Genomic DNA, 16022 nt, shown 5'->3' with positions numbered 1-16022 from the left:
AGGCGTATTTGACAGATGGTGTATTCATTTGTAATTTTTTTCTTTGACTTCCAAAAAAATACGAATGCCCTCATCACTGCCGAGATTTGAGTTTAGTAAATTCCCGAGATGACACTTTGAAGAAAAACACCATCTCGGTCAAAATCGGGAGCTTAGTAAATATACCCCAATCATGGAGAATGCCCTGCCATACCTGACTGCTTCCCAAACCCCACTGCTGTTGTATCTGGAGTTTGCACAACTACTCCTATCTCCATGGTTGTCTCTCCAGCTGTTCTATCTGGATTTGGTTGTGGTGACTAACTGACAAGCAGGCACACACACTTCTGCATCATGAGTTTCTATCTTGTTGGCTGGATAATGCACAATCATTTGCACACGCTGTGCCTCGGGACAGATGTAAAAGCAAGCACGCACACACACGCCCTCAAGACAACTGCCGGCCTTCCTGACTCCATAAAAAATTTTGCACAATGCAGTCAAATCAATCAAGCAGTGTGACATGTTTTATCGGAAGGTTCTCTGGTTGCGCTGAACCTTCCACATGGGAATTCTTGCATAAACTGGATTATTTAAATAGGACACAAACAGTTCCTGTCACTACGTCAGCAGGGCACTAGGTCGGAGGCCTGTTCTATGATCCGTGTTCTATGATGGCTGTTTTGTGATGTCACAATCTGCTTGGCCTGGGGTGTATAGCCTTGCATTTGCTTGCTGACAGCCACTTGAGGCAGACACAAACCAAGTTATGCAGCATATCAGAAGTCATTCCAGCCTTTCCAGTAAATGCACACACCCTCTGCAGTCAAAAACCAAAACAATGCCCAAAAATGAAGGTCTGAAAAGCCAAACTACAGGATTACAGTAAATCATGAATTTCACAATTAATTTAGAAAGAGGAAATTTAGTCAGTTTGCTTGTAAATCGAATTCAGGACTAAGGCCTAGGTAGGTATCACACCCTGATGGCACTACAGCATTTAAATTTGCCATCAATAGAGGTAGAGAATTAAATGAAGACAAGTAGAAACAATCTGAGACTCCACTCAGGTGCCTTTATCAATTGTAGCATTCAAAAGATCAAGCTTGGAAAATCCCACTAAATACATTTAGCAAAGCAAGACATTTGGAAATGCGTTTCTATTTTTGATAGATGGACACAATAATGGAGAATGCACCGCCATACCTGACTGCTTGCCAGTCCCTCCTGGTGTTCTATCTGGATTTTGCACACCTACTCCTATCTCTATGGCTGACTCTCCAGCTGTTTTATTTGGATTTGGTGGTGGTAACTAACTGACAAGCTCCTGCATCATGAGTTTCTGTCTTGTTGGCTGGATGATGCACAATCATTTGCATACGCTTCACCTCGAGGGCAGTCAAATCAATCAGGCAGTGTTACATTCTTTATCGGAAGGTTCTCTGGTCAGGCCGAACCTTTCCATGGGAATTCTTGCAGACACTGGATTATTTAAACAGGCCACAAACAGTTCCTGTCAGTGGATCAGCAGGGCTCTAGGTCGGAGGCCTGTTCTATGATCCGTGATCTATGAAGCCTGTAATTTGATGTCACAATCTGCTTGACCTCGGGTGTATAGCCATGCATTTGCTTGCGGACAGCTACTTGAGAGAGACACACACCAGGAGTCGTTCCAGCCTTTCCAACAGACGCACACACCTTCTGCAGTGGGTCTGGACACAAAACAATTCCCAAAAACAAATGTCCGAAAAGCCAAACTACAGGATTCCAGTAAGTCATGAATTTAGGAATTCATTTAGAAGGAAATTTAGTTATTTTTTTTGTACTTTGAATTCAGGACTGATGCCTAGGTAGGCCTCACATCTTGATGGACCCCCAACATTTAAATTTGCCTTGGATAGAGGTAGGGAATTAAATGGAGACAAATAGTAGACACAAAATGAGACTCCATAGAACAGTTTTTAGGTGTCTTTATCAATTGTAGCATTCAAAAGAGCAAGCAATTAGAGAATACAATGTTGTAACGATGTAACGCTATTTGCAAAATCTCAATAAATACGTATGGCTAGGTAAGACATTTGAAAATGTGCCTCTAAAACACATTGGAAAAAACAATTAATTCTATTTTTGGTGGGAGGACACAATAATGGAGAATGCACTGCTATACCTGACTGCTTGCCAGACCCTTCTACTGTTGTATCTGGATTTTGCACACCTACTCCTATCTTCATGGCTGACTCTCCAGCTGTTCTATCTGGATTTGATGGTGGTGACTAACTGATAAGTAGGCACACACACTCCTGCGTCATGAGTTTCTCTCTTGTTGGCTGGATGATGCACAATCATTTGCATACGCTTCGGCTCGGGACAGATATTAAAGCATGCACGCAAGTACGCACACACACACGCACATGCCCTCAAGACGATTGTCGGCTTTCCTGGCTCTGTGCTTTTGTTTTGCAGAATGCAGTAAAATCAATCAGGCAGTGTGGTTTTCTTTATCGGAAGGTTCTCTGGTTGCGCCAAACCCTTCCCATGGGAATTCTTAAGGAAACTGGATTATTTAAATAGGCAGCAAACAGTACCTGTCACTACATCAGCAGGGCTCTAGGTTGGTGTCCTGTTCTATGATGCCTGTTCTGTGATGTATGTATGATGCAGTGTATCGAAACCCATTCCAGTCTTTCCAGCAAACAGATACACCTTCTGCAGTCGGTCTAGACCCAACACAATGCCCAAAAACTAAAGTCCAAAAAGTCAAACTACGGAATTACTGTAAATCACGGATTTAGGAGTTGATTTAGAAGAAGGAAATTTATTTAGATTTCCTTGTACTTTGAATTCAGGACTGAGGACTAGGTAGACCACACATCCTGACAGCCACCCAGCATTTAAATTTGCCTTGGATAGAGGTAGGGAATTAGATGGAGACAAATAGTAGACACGAAATGAGACTCTACAGAGCAGTATTTAGGTGTCTATCAATGGTAGCATTCAAAAGAACAAGCAATTAGGGAATACAATGTTGCGACAATGTAACGCTATTTGCAAAATCTCAATAAATACGTTCGACTAGGCAAGACATTTGGAAATGTGCCTCTAAAACACACTGGAAAAAACAATTCATTCTGTTTTTGTGTGGGCGAACACAATAATGGAGAATAAACTGCCATACCTGACTGCTTGGCAGACCCTCCCTGCTGTTATATCTGGATTTTGCACACCTACTCCTATTTCCATGGCTGACTCTCCAGCTGTTCTATCTGTATTTGGTGGTGATGACTAACTGAAATCAGGACTGTGGTCTAGGTAGGCTTCACATCCTGATGGCCCCCAGCATTTAAATTTGCCTTTGGATAGAGGTAGGGAATTAAATGGAGACAAGTAGACACATAATGAGACTCCACAGAGCAGTTTTTAGGTGTCTTTATCAATTGTAGCATTCAAAAGATCAAGCCCTATAGCTCTGCTGACGCAATGACATGAACTATATGCTGCCTATTTAAATAATCCAGTTTCCGCAAGAATACAATGCTGCAACGTTGGTACGCTATTTTCAAAAACTATATACATTCAGCTAGGCAAGACATTTGGAAATGTGCCTACAAAACACACTGGAAAAAACTATTTATTTTATTTTTTGTGGATGGATACAATAATAGAGAATGCACTGCTATACCTGACTGCTTGCCAGACCCTCCTGCTGTTGTATCTGGATTTTGCACACCTACTCCTATCTTCATGGATGACCCTCCAGCTGTTCTATCTGGATTTGGCGGCGGCGACGACTAACTGACAAGCAGGCACACACACTCCTGCATCATGAGTTTCTCTCTTGTTGGCTGGATGATGCACAATCATTTGCATATGCTCCACCTCGGGACACATATAAAAGCATGCATGCATGCAGGCACGAAAGCACGCACGCACACACCCACAAGACCGACTGCCGGCCTTCCTGGCTCCGTGCTTTTGTTTGCACAATGCAGTCAAATCAATCAGGCAGTGAGACATTATTTTATAGGAAGTTTCTCTGGTTGCGATGAACCCTCCCCATGGGAATTCTTGCAAAAACTGGATTACTTAAATAGGCAGCAAACAGTTCCTGTCACTGCATCAGCAGGGCTCTAGGTCAGAGGCCTGTTCTATGATCCGTCTTCTATGATGCCTTTTCTGTGATGTCCCAATCTGCTTGGCCTGGGGTGTATAGCCATACATTTGCTTGCTGACAGACACTTGAGGGAGACCGACACTAGGAGATGCAGCATATAGAAAGTTGTTCCAGGCTTTCCAGCAAACACATACACCTTCTGCAGTGGGTCTGGATCCAGTGCAGTTTCTTGCGGCGGGCGAGCCGTGCAACCGCACAGGGCGCCCGCCGTGGCACTTCTTCAGCACTAAATCCCACCTCCCCTCTCCTCCCGAGTGCCCAGCTCGGGGGGCGGGGTTTCGCGGAATGACGCATTTGCGTTGTGACGTCACGACGCAATCGCGTCATTCCGCGAAACCCCGCCCCCCGAGCTGGGCGCTCGGGGAAGGGGGAGCCAAGCCGGCCGGCGCAGCGCAGACGAGGGAGAGGTGACTGAAGAGCGGGAAGAACCGCTTCAAATGTAAGTCAGCCCCTCTCCGTCTCTCTCTCTCTCTCTCCCTCCCTCCCCCCTCACCACCACCACCTGCCGTACTGTGTAAATTGGGGACACCTGTCTTCGGAATGTGTAAAATGGGGCCACTTGCCTGCCGTAATATGTAAAATGGGGACGCAGTCTGCCGGAATGTGTAAATTGGGGACTCTTGTTTGCCGTGATGGGTAAAATGGGGACACGTGCCTGCCGCAATGTGTAAAATGGGGACACTTTCCTGCCGTACTGTGTAAAATGGGAGCACTTTCCTGCCGCAATGTGTAAAATGGGGGTACTTTCCTGCCGCAATATGTAAAATGGGGACACGTGCCTGCCGCAATGTTTAAAATGGGGGCACGTGCCTGCCGCAATGTGTAAAATGGGGACACTTGCCTGCTGTACTGTGTAAAATGGGGACACTTGCCTGCCGCAATGTGTAAAATGGAGACACGTGCCTGCCGCAATGTGTAAAATGGGGACACTTTCCTGCCGTAATGTGTAAAATGGGGGCACTTTCCTGCCGCAATGTGTAAAATAGGGGCACGTGCCTGTCGCAATGTGTAAAATGGGGACACTTGCCTGCCGTACTGTGTAAAATGGGGGCACGTGCCTGCCACAATGTGTAAAATGGGGACACTTTCCTGCCACAATGTGTAAAATGGGGACACTTTCCTGCCGCAATGTGTAAAATGGGGACACTTGCCAGCCGTGCTGTGTAAAATGGGGTCGCGTGCCTGCTGTAATGTGTAAAATGAGGCCTTTTTTTTTTTATTCTGTGGTGGCCGTGGTGATGAGATCAGATGAGGCCACGCCCATCTTAAAGCCATGCCCATTTTAACGAGGCCACGCCCCCTTGTCGGGAGGCGCGCATGGTTTTCCTATTTATATTTGTGGGTGGGGGGGCGGCATTTTTTCTTATGTGAATATGGGGGGGGGGGGGGCATTTTTCAATATCACACTTGGAGCCAAATTGGCTAGAAACGGCCCTGTCTGGATCCAAAACAATGTCTAAAAACTAAGGCCCAAAGAGCCAAACTATGGGATTACAGTAAGTCATGAATTTAGGAAATCATTTAGAAGAAAGAAATTTAGTTTGCTTGTACGTCAAATTCAGTACTAAGGCCTAGATATGCCTCACATCCTGATGGCCCACCCAGCATTTAAATTTGCTTTGGATAGAGGTAGAGAATTAAATAGAGACAAGAAGTAGGCACATAATGAGACTCCACAGAGCCGTTTTCAGGTATTTTTATCAATTGTAGCATTCAAAAGATCAAGCAATTAGGGCATACAATGTTGCGACGATGTAACGCTATTTGCAAAATCCCAATAAATACGTTCAGCAAGGCAAGACATTTGTAAATGGGACTCCAAAACACATTGGAAAAAGCAATTCATTCTATTTTTGGAGTACGGACACAATCATGGAGAATGTACCACCATACCTAACTGCTTGCCAGGCCCTCCTGCTGTTGTATCTGCATTTTGCACACCTACTCCCATCTCCATGGCTGACTCTCCAGCTGTTCTATCTGGATTTGGCGGCGGCGACTAACTGACAAGCAGGCACACACTCCTGCATCATTAGTTTTTCTCTTGTTGGCTGGAGGATGCACAATCATTTGTATATGCTTGGCCTCAGGGTCTCACACACACACACACACACACACACACACACGAATTGGCCATAGGATTTACAGGGAAGATCCCCGGTGGGCCGACGCACCTGTGGGGCCTGTTTTGTATGAGGACATGTGGTCCTTTTTATAGACATAATGAATAAGATGCAAAATAATTTGCATATATGAAAATTACTTTGCCACTTAGCCTGTGATTGCAGATGATCTAGTGTATGCTCTGTCTGCCTGCTTGGCTGACATATAAGATTGAGTGAATAGTGATTGGGATACGGTTGGTGTAATAATAAGAAAATATATCTTTCCAAAGAATTATAGTTTACTAAATTCTGATGGTGTTTTATATAATGTGCTCATAATATTTAATGTTATTTCTTTTTAACTTCCCCCTTGATGCTGGACATGCCCACTATCTGGAAAGTCTTGAGGGGAGGGTGCTGCTGCCATGGCCCATGGCCAGACCTTACACCTCTGGTGCTGCCCATGTGGGGCCACTAGTACAAATTTTTCCAGGGCCGCTTTTTGTTCCCAATCCGCCCCTGCACACACACACAAATGCATGCATGCACACACCCACAAGATGACTGCCGGCCTTCCTGGCTCCAAACTTTTGTTTGCACAATGCAGTCAAATCAATCAGGCAGTGTGACATTCTTTATCGGTTTTAAAGGGAGAGGAAAGAATTGGACTAGAAGTGGCGCACTCAAGTTGAATAAACACAATTAAAATGTAACTTTTATTTTCATCTTCATAAAAGAGCCAAGAACTGGGAAATTGTTAAAATCAATAAAGACAAATGTGAGACATGGTGCAACATATAATGTTAAAAAAACACACACTCTTTAGATCCACTGTGCTGTGCAATGTCTTATATATATAATAAATGTATTCCAGGTTCTATGACCTTGTTGAAAGTTAATTGGTGCTATCAGAATGTGATCTCAAAATTAAATTAGGTGCAGGCTTACTTGAAATATACACTGATATTATGTTGTTGATTAATTTATATTAAATAAATTCCATATCTTTATTCGACTGGTATCTTCTATTTCTTCCATCAACACCACAAATTTACATATGTATTTGGTATGCACTTCTAAGGGATATGTACTGTGTAACAGTATGTATGGCAAAGCATATCCTAGGATAAATCCTTCATACGATGATTCATGTGAAACAGAACTCGGCGCTCTCAGTCTCGGCTGTCAGCGCACTTATGGTCTGCCTCTATCAGCAACAATTGCATTAGTATATCACGGGCTGGCTGATAAATATCCGCAGTCAGCGCCTTTGACTATTCATTGGCACGGAATAAGCTTTTAGTCATAGAATATATGATTCAGTGATGAGCAGGATGCCTCTCTTTATTTGTGACATAAGTCAGTGCTCTCAGTCTCTGCTGTCAGCGCTTATTGAGGGTATTCTACACATATAAATCTATAAGCATAACTCCCAACTGCCAAGTTTGGTGAGCTTTCCCATAAGTAGGAGTCTGTTTAACACAATGTGATCTTCACAATAGTACACAGAGACTTCCTTAATTGAGATATATGATATCTCTGTCAGTTCGTGCTCTCAGTCTATGCTGTCAGCACTCCTAATTATTCAAATAGATGGAAGAGTGTATGCTGAAGGTAGCTTTTATACTTTTAGAATGACTTATTTGTACCAGACGAATCCGTTCTTAGTCATATAGTTGTATATCTAGATTATTACACCTTTAATTTCTTCTCACAATATTGTTACCATCAATATTATGTGTAACAGTGGTAAGTGCTTATTGCCTATGTAAGCCGTATTGAGTGTGAGAATTTATAGTATAGTATACAAATGGGCATAGTTGTTTGGCACCATAATATATGATCACTGGTAATATTTTGAACAGTTACAGGTCTCTATCTCAAATGTTCAATGCTCTCAGTCTCTACTATCAGCGTAGGAGGTTCATCTATAAGTGAGAACTTGCTATAGAAGCTGCAATTATGTATATACCTTATCATGTGCTTTTATATTGGCAACAGCTTATCTGTGCCAATTGATAATTCACAGTAATCCACAGAGGCCTCCAACTGTATGGTTAAAGTATCGGCTTCATTGCATTCAGTTGGTGTTAATAAATGCCCACTCTATTACACTTTTAGATTTCTATTATTGCGTGCTGATTCCCGGCACTGTGTGTAACATTCAGTAATAGTTATTCATTGCATGGGCCATATCAAACATAAGTAAGGCCTGTGTTGTTTTCAAGTGGATACAATTACTGGACACTGTTACACGTAGACACTGTTGCATTTGAACAGCTACATAGAGGTTCTTTGTCTAAACATGGTGACTGCAGTGGTATTACTGCATGGCCCATGCAATGAATAACTATTACTGAATGTTACACACAGTGCCGGGAATCAGCACGCAATAATAGAAATCTAAAAGTGTAATAGAGTGGGCATTTATTAGCACCAACTGAATGCAATGAAGCCGATACTTTAATCATACAGTTGGAGGCCTCTGTGGATTACTGTGAATTATCAATTGGCACAGATAAGCTGTTGCCAATATAAAAGCACATGATAAGGTATATACATAATTGCAGCTTCTATAGCAAGTTCTCACTTATAGATGAACCTCCTACGCTGATAGCAGAGACTGAGAGCATTGAACATTTGAGATAGAGACCTGTAACTGTTAAAGATATTACCAGTGATCATATATTATGGTGCCAAACAACTATGCCCATTTGTATACTATACTATAAATTCTCACACTCAATACGGCTTACATAGGCAATAAGCACTTACCACTGTTACACATAATATTGATGGTAACAATATTGTGAGAAGAAATTAAAGGTGTAATAATCTAGATATACAACTATATGACTAAGAACGGATTCGTCTGGTACAAATAAGTCATTCTAAAAGTATAAAAGCTACCTTCAGCATACACTCTTCCATCTATTTGAATAATTAGGAGTGCTGACAGCATAGACTGAGAGCACGAACTGACAGAGATATCATATATCTCAATTAAGGAAGTCTCTGTGTACTATTGTGAAGATCACATTGTGTTAAACAGACTCCTACTTATGGGAAAGCTCACCAAACTTGGCAGTTGGGAGTTATGCTTATAGATTTATATGTGTAGAATACCCTCAATAAGCGCTGACAGCAGAGACTGAGAGCACTGACTAACGTCACAAATAAAGAGAGGTATTCTGCTCATCACTGAATCATATATTCTATGACTACAAACTTATCCGTGCCAATGAATAGTCAAAGGCGCTGACTGCGGATATTTATCAGCCAGCCCGTGATATACTAATGCAATTGTTGCTGATAGAGGCAGACCATAAGTGCGCTGACAGCCGAGACTGAGAGCGCCGAGTTCTGTTTCACATGAATCACCGTATGAAGGATTTATCCTAGGATATGCTTTGCCATACATACTGTTACACAGTACATATCCCTTAGAAGTGCATACCAAATACATATGTAAATTTGTGGTGTTGATGGTAGAATTAGAAGATACCAGTCGAATAAAGATATGGAATTTATTTAATATAAATTAATCAACAACATAATATCAGTGTATATTTCAAGTAAGCCTGCACCTAATTTAATTTTGAGATCACATTCTGATAACACCAATTAACTTTCAACAAGGTCATAGAACCTGGAATACATTTATTATATATATAAGACATTGCACAGCACAGTGGATCTAAAGAGTGTGTGTTTTTTTAACATTATATGTTGCACCATGTCTCACATTTGTCTTTATTGATTTTAACAATTTCCCAGTTCTTGGCTCTTTTATGAAGATGAAAATAAAAGTTACATTTTAATTGTGTTTATTCAACTTGAGTGCACCACTTCTAGTCCAATTCTTTCCTCTCCCTTTAAAACCAGTTTCCTATATTGGCAACAATATAATGTGTGGCAGCACCCACTAAGTCTGACCAGTCATAAGGCAGTACAATATATGAAGGGGTATTCTATACAAACCTTTATACTAGTGCAGTAGTTTTCCCATTCCCTTTCCCCCAATTAAAATGACATTCTTTATCGGAAGGTTCTATGGTTGCGCCATACCTTCCACATGTGAATTCTTGCTGAAACTGGATTATTCAAATAGGCAGCATGCAGTTTCTGTCACTGCATTAGCAGAGATCTAGGTCGGAGGCCTGTTATATGATCCATGTTCTATGATGCCTGTTCTGTGATGTCACAATCTGCTTGGCCTGGGGTGTATAGCCATGCATTTGGTTTCTGACAGCCACTTGAGGGAGACACATACCAGGAGATAAAGCGTATTGGAAGTCCTTCCAGCCTTTCCAGGAAACACACACACCTTCTGCAATCAGTCTAGACCCAAAACAATGCCCAGAAATAAAGGTTTAAAAAGCCAAACTACGGGATTACAGTAAATCATGAATTTAGGAATTAATTTAGAAGATGGAAATTTGTACTTCGAATTCAGGAATGTGGCCTAGGTACGCCTCACATCCTCATTGACTTGGATAGAGTTAGGGAATTAAATGGAGACAAGGAGTAAACACAAAATGAGACTCCGCAGAGCAGTTTTCAGGTGTCTTTATCAGTGCCGTAACTAGACATTTTACCGCTGTGTGCAAGAAACGGCATCAGAGCCCTCCTTAACGCAGAGCGGCTGCAGTGTGCACCGTAGGCACAAGCAAAAAATATAGGAGTGTGGCTTCATGGGAAAGGGGTGTGGCCACAAAATAATACCAATTCATATAATGGTGCACAGTAGTCTCCATTATTCAAATTACGCCGCACAGTAGCGCCACTACACCAGGTAGAGCCCCTTTTACACATTACGGCAGCCAGCGTCCCCCTTTTACACATTACGGCAGCCAGCGTCCTCTTTTTACACATTACGGCAGCCAGCGTCCCCTTTTTTACACATTACAGCAGACAGCGTCCCCTTTATTACACATTACGGCAGACAGCGTCCCCTTTCTTTACACATTACGGCAGACAGCGTCCCCCTTTTTCACACATTACGGCAGACGGCGTCCCCTTTTTCACACATTACGGCAGACAGCGTCCCTTTTTTACACATTACGGCAGACAGAGTCCCATTTTTTACACATTACGGCAGACAGAGTCCCCTTTTCACACATTACGGCAGACAGCGTCCCCTTTTTTACACATTACGGCAGACAGCGTCCCCTTTTTTACATATTACGGCAGACAGCGTCTCCCTTTTTTACACATTATGGCAGACAGCGTCCCCCTTTTTACACATTACGGCAGACAGCATCCCCTTTTTTACACATTACGGCAGACAGAGTCCCCTTTTTACACATTACGGCAGACAGCGTCCCCTTTTTTACACATTACGGCAGACAGAGTCCCCTTTTTACACATTACGGCAGACAGAGTCCCCTTTTTACACATTACGGCAGACAGCGTCCCCCTTTTACACATTACAGCAGACATTGTCCCCTTTTTACACATTACGGCAGACAGCGTCCCCTTTTTACACATTATGGCAGACAGCGTCCCCCTTTTACACGTTACAGCAGACATTGTCCCCCTTTTTACACGTTACGGCAGACATTGTCCCCTTTTTACACATCACGGCAGCCTGTCCCCCTTTTTATACATTACGGCAGACAGAATAGATAGATAGATAGATAGAAAAGTTGTGTGAGAATGGTAACCTTGGCAGGTGGGTAGAGTAGATAGAGCACAAGCAAGTACCCCTGGAAGGTTATCAGGGGTGAGAGAGAGAAGGCAGGTGTCACTGGCAGGTAACTAGGGCAGACGGAAAGCAAGTTCGTGCCCCTGACAGATAAGCAGGGCAGATAGAGAGCAAGTACTGTAGGTACCCTAGGCAGGTGAGTGGGCTAAATGCAAAGCAGGTAGAATCAGAGTAGCACAGCAGCCCCTGAAATCCCAGCCTAGGGGGGCAAGATCACTGCACACTGCTGCAGCTCTTACCTTTTGATGCACATACTGTAGCAGTCATTACATGACAGGTCCTGTCTCCTGACAACGGGCCTGCAGCTCCAGCCTCGGATATTCAGGAAGCCGGCAGCCTGTCAGTGTCCCAACCTCTCCTCCTAAATGACAACTCCGCCGGCCAATCGCCGCTCCCCCCACCCTTTGTCACACCCAGATGACCTGACTTACAGCAGCGGCAGCCAAGCAGCCACCACCAAATCCATTCCCCCCCTCACTTTACTATGACAGACGGTGGTATATTTAATTTGGCGCTGGCCGCTGCGGATGCTCCTAATTGGCTGTCAGTCTGTGAGCAGCCAATCAGGTTGCATCGCAGTCAGCTGCCACGGCCGAGCTCTGCCTGGGCTGGGGACAGAAGTGCCGAAAGTCCCCCCTTGAAGGGCAGCGCTGCAGCGGCGGGAGGCGGTGATAGAGGGAGCGGCGGCCGTTGCAGCGGTGGGAGGTGGGCGGCGGTGATAGAGGGAGCGGCTGCCATTGCAGAGGCGGGTGGCGGTGATAGAGGGAGCGGCAGCCGTTGTAGCGGTTGTGATAGAGGGAGCGGCGGCTGTGCGAGTGGTGTTGCCAGATGGTGCGCCCACAGTGTAGTTGCGCTGTGAGCAAGGCACCGCTGGCACTCACCTAGTTACGGCACTGGTCTTTATCAATTGTAGAATTTAAAAGATCAAGCAATTAGGAAATTCAATGTAATGATGATGTAATGCTATTTGCAAAATCCCAATAAATATGTTCGGCAAGGTAAGACATTTGGAAATGCGCCTCCAAAGCACATTAAAAAAAGCAATTCAGTCTATTTTTCATCGACGGACACAATCATGGATAATGCACCACCATACCTGACTGCTTGCCAGACCCTCCTGCTGTTGTATCTGGATTTCTCTTACGTCCTAGAGGATGCTGGGGTCCACATTAGTACCATGGGGTATAGACGGGTCCACTAGGAGCCATTGGCACTTTAAGAGTTTGAAAGTGTGGGCTGGCTCCTCCCTCTATGCCCCTCTAACCAGACTCAGTTTAGAAAATGTGCCCATAGGAGCCGGTCACAGCTAAGGGAGCTCCTACAGCTTCTTTAGTTTTATTTTTTTCTAAGAGTTAGTATAGGCACAGGGAGGCTGCTTTGTGGGAATTAGGGGGGAGTAGTTTCCACCCTGCGGGGTTTGAGCCACTATCTCCGCTGACAGGGACACTGAGCTCCTGAGGGTGATGATCGTTAGCCGCCCCCAGGCGACCGCTCACTCTCGCAGCACTGCCGCCACCCCCTAACAAAGCCAGAAGATTCCGGTGGTGAGTGAGTCACCGGCCTCCCTGGAAAGCGGGGAGCCGGTGTGAAGATGGCGGCAACAGGGTGGGAGCGCAGTATTAACTGCACTCTGGAGGCTCAGCGGTACATAGTGCGGCGCTGTGAGGGGCGCCCTGAGCCAGCGCCTATACCCTACACTGGCACCAAGGCTGTCAGGGACCTCGGTAACACTGCCAGCACAATTCCTCAGGCCAGTATAAATAAGTGGAGAGCGGGAAGCAGCACCATATTCAGGGGGGTGGAGCTTCTCCTCAGAGCAGACCCAGCAGCGTTCAGTGCCATTTTCCTTCCTGCAGATCCTATACAGAGACGCTAACAGGGAGAGCTGTCCCTCCAAGCAACTCCAACTATTCTGTGCGGTACCAGGGGGTTGTAAAAGGGGGAGGGAGGCTGTGTAAATGCTGTGTAGTCTATTAAGGCAAAGTAAGCGCCAGGTAGTTGTATTATATCTACCTTGGGAAGCGCTGTGTGTGGGTTGGCTCCAATCTCTGTGTCTCTCTGTGGCTTTCTTGTGGAAACCGTGTCTGATATTTCCCTGCGTGTGTGGGTGTTGTTGTCTCACATAGCCATGTCTAGCGACTCTGTGTCTTATGCTGGAGAGGACATTTTCTCTCAGGAGGAATCCATTCTATGTACACAGGAATGTGTCTTATGCTGCAGAGGACATTTCCTCTCAGGAGGAATCCATTCCATATACACAGGAATGTAATGCATTGTCTCAGATCCCTATTGCTGAGCCTGAGTGGTTATCCTCTATTAAGGGAATGATTTCTCAAATCTCTACTAGAGTAGCTCATACTGAGACTGAAACTCAGGTTTTAAAGAAGTCTCTGGTTCTCTTCCTATTCCTTCAAAATCCCCTAGCATATACCCACAGAAACGTGCACTTGCACAGATTATGCAAGATGACACAGCAGACGGTGATGGGGATGTGCTGAGGGGAGCAGCTTCCCTTGCAACGGGGGTGCAACTCATAATAGAGGCCATTAGATATGTGTTGAATATTACTGACACAACACCTGAGCAGGTTGAGGAGGCTTACTTCACAGATAATAAGAAAGCCTCGCTAACCTTCCCTGCATCTAAAGAATTAAACACTTTATTTGAAAAATTCTGGGAAAACCCGGAGAAAATTCCAGATTCCTAAAAGGATTCTGGTTGCTTTCCCCTTTCCTGAGGAGGATAGAAAAAAAATGGGAAAACCCACCCATAGTTGACGCATCTGTTTCCAGACTGTCAAAAAAGGTGGTTTTACCAGTCCCATGGTCTACTGCGTTAAAATAACCAGCTGATCGTAAGATTGACACTACGCTCAAATCCATATACACTGCTTCAGGGGTAGCGCTGAGGCCTACTATTGCCTGCGCATGGATCTCTAAAGCTATAGTAAAGTGGTCAGGCACATTACTAGAGGATTTGGATTCAATGGATAGAAGTGACATTGAATAATTTTTACGTAACATACAGGATTCTGCGGGGTTCATGGTGGAATCCATGAAGGACCTGGGTACGCTGACTGCAAGGATATCTTCCATGTCTGTCTCAGCTCGCAGGGGACTCTGGCTATGTCAATGGTTGCAGATGCGGAATCCAGGAGAAGTGTTGAGGCTCTACACAGGTCAGGCTCTATTTGGGGAAGCGTTGGATGTGTTGCCTCCTACGATGCTCTACAATACAGAAGATTTCATGCTCGATTTCATGCTCTATCCTTCCAATTGGATCTCCTAGACAAGTGGTAGGGTTCTCATCTACATATGCACATGAGGATACGTCTGCCGCTGAAAGCAAGGATTTCACTCCTCTGGTGGCTACAAATGCCTCACCTTCTGGAGGGCAGCAGGTTCGGGATTCAGGGCTGGATCCTTCTAACCATGGATGCAAGTCTCCGAGGCTGGGGCACTGTCACTCAAGGGGAAACCTTCCTAGAAAGGTGGTCAAGTCTGGAATCCTGTCTTCCAATAAACATTCTGGAACTAAGAGCCATATACAAACGGTCTTCTCCAAGCGACTCACCTTCTGCGAGATCGACCCATTCAAGTGCAGTCGGACAATGTAACAATGGTGGCCTACATAAACCAACAAGGCGGAACAAAGAGCAGTGCTGCAATGTCAGGGGTGACAAGAATCATCCTCTGGGTGGAAAAGCACGGGAGTGGACACCTGGGAAGCGGACTTCCTCAGCAGGCACGATCTCCATCCAGGAGAGTGGGGCCTCCATCCAGAGGTGTTCACGAAGTGACAAACCTTTGGGGGGGTTCCTCAAATAGACATGATGGCCTCCCACCTCAACAAAAAACTTTGGAGGTATTTCTCAAGGTCAAGAGACCCACAAGCAGTGGAGGTGGATGCCACGGTAACGCCATACGTGTTCCAGTCAGTGTACGTGTTTCCTCCACTTCCACTAATTACAAGGATTCTAAAGCTCATAAGGATAACAAGAGTTCAGGCAATCCTCATTGCTAGAAAAAAAGGCATTTGTTTCCCCCAGCACCCTGAATGA

This window comes from Pseudophryne corroboree, chromosome 11, assembly GCF_028390025.1.
Source record: "Pseudophryne corroboree isolate aPseCor3 chromosome 11, aPseCor3.hap2, whole genome shotgun sequence".
Taxonomy (NCBI): domain Eukaryota; kingdom Metazoa; phylum Chordata; class Amphibia; order Anura; family Myobatrachidae; genus Pseudophryne; species Pseudophryne corroboree.
The sequence above is the reverse complement of the archived record's forward strand: the minus strand, read 5'-3'. Positions refer to the sequence as shown.